Genomic DNA, 1477 nt, shown 5'->3' with positions numbered 1-1477 from the left:
CCGGTGTATGTATGTATATATATAAAACCCACCCACACCCCCCCCGGTGTATATAACCCCCCTAGTATATATAACCCCCCGGTACATATCACCCCCCCCTGGTGTGTATATGTAACCCCCCGGGTATATATCACCCCCCCTGGTGTGTATATATAACCCCCCCGGTATATATCACCCCCTCTGGTGTGTATATATAACCCCCCCAGTATATATCACCCCCCCTGGTGTGTATCACCACACCCCGCCGGGTGTGTATATATATCACCCCCCGGTGTGTATATATAACCCCCCCGGTATATATCACCCCCCCCCCCCCGGTGTGTATATATATAACCCCCCCGGTATATATCACCCCCCGGATATATAAATAACCCCCCGGTATATATCACCCCGCCGGTGTGTATAACCCCCGGTATATATCACCCCCCGGTGTGTATATATATATATAACTAACCCCCCGGTATATATCACCCCCCGGTGTGTATGTATATATATAAATATAAATAACCCCCCAGTATATATCACCCCCCGGTGTGTATATATACAAATAATCCTCCGGTATATATCACCCCCCGGTGTGTGTGTATATATATATATATAAATAACCCCCCAGTATATATCACCCCACCGGTGTGTATAACCCCCCTGTATATATCACCCCCCCGGTGTGTGTGTGTACATATATATATATAAATAACCCCCCCGGTATATTCACCCCACGGTGTGTATATTAATGATTTTATATTAATGATTATATTAGTATTAATAATTTTGCGTTTATAAATATTGTTGCAATCGTTATTCTTGCATTAATGATTTAATATTAGTGATTAAAAGTACATTAATGAGATTGCATTAATGATTATTCTTGCATTATTGATTTTATATTCGTGGTTTTGCATTCATGATTATTCTTGTAATCGTGATTCTTGCATTAATGAGTTTACATTAATTAATATTTATTTATTAATAATTTGCATCAATGATTCTTCTTACAATAATGATGATCCCTCATTATTAATACACATGTTGCAGAGCGCGGTGCTCTTTGCTGCCCCCCGGTGGGGGGAGCGGAAGTGAAGGAGGCGGCGGGCGGAAATGAGCTCAGGAGAGTGTGTGGGGGGGGGACGGAGAGAGCGGAGCGGAGCCGGCGGGTGAGTGAGTGAGTGAGTGAGTGAAGGAGGGAAGGGTGGGCCTGGGTATCCGGGAGGGAGAGCCAGGGGCACGATGGCGGGGTCAGTGTGCGCGGGGCCCGGCCCACAGCCCGAAGCTGTGGTTCCAGGGCCCGGGCCTCCAGCCACGGCCGTGGGTACAGCAGCAGCCGGGAGGGGAGGAGGGGGAGAGGGGGAGAGGGGGATGTATGTCCCCCGCCCCCACACACTCGCGCGGGAAGGCTGATCTGTGGCGGGGAAGCCGGTGCTGAGGGGCGGGCCTCCGCTCCCCGGGCGCTGCTCCTCCCTCCCTCCCCTCCTCCCTC

The 1477-nt window shown here is 49.5% G+C and overlaps 1 protein-coding gene across 2 annotated transcripts in view; it reads left to right on the top strand.

Annotated features, from left to right (window-relative positions):
• The first annotated feature begins 1105 nt into the window (after nucleotides 1-1105).
• Nucleotides 1106-1477, top strand: part of fam199x (family with sequence similarity 199, X-linked) — a 30303-nt gene continuing 29931 nt past the window's right edge. The window contains exon 1 of one of the 2 annotated variants that reach the window (XM_070882869.1): nucleotides 1106-1154. The gene's annotated coding sequence lies outside the window, so the exon portion shown is untranslated. The remainder of the gene's footprint in view (nucleotides 1155-1477) is intronic. The other variant, XM_070882870.1, reaches the window with a different exon arrangement.

Source organism: Pristiophorus japonicus, chromosome 6, assembly GCF_044704955.1.
Source record: "Pristiophorus japonicus isolate sPriJap1 chromosome 6, sPriJap1.hap1, whole genome shotgun sequence".
NCBI lineage: Eukaryota > Metazoa > Chordata > Chondrichthyes > Pristiophoridae > Pristiophorus > Pristiophorus japonicus.
Note: the sequence above shows the minus strand (reverse complement) of the source record. Positions and strands in the feature narration are given on the sequence as shown.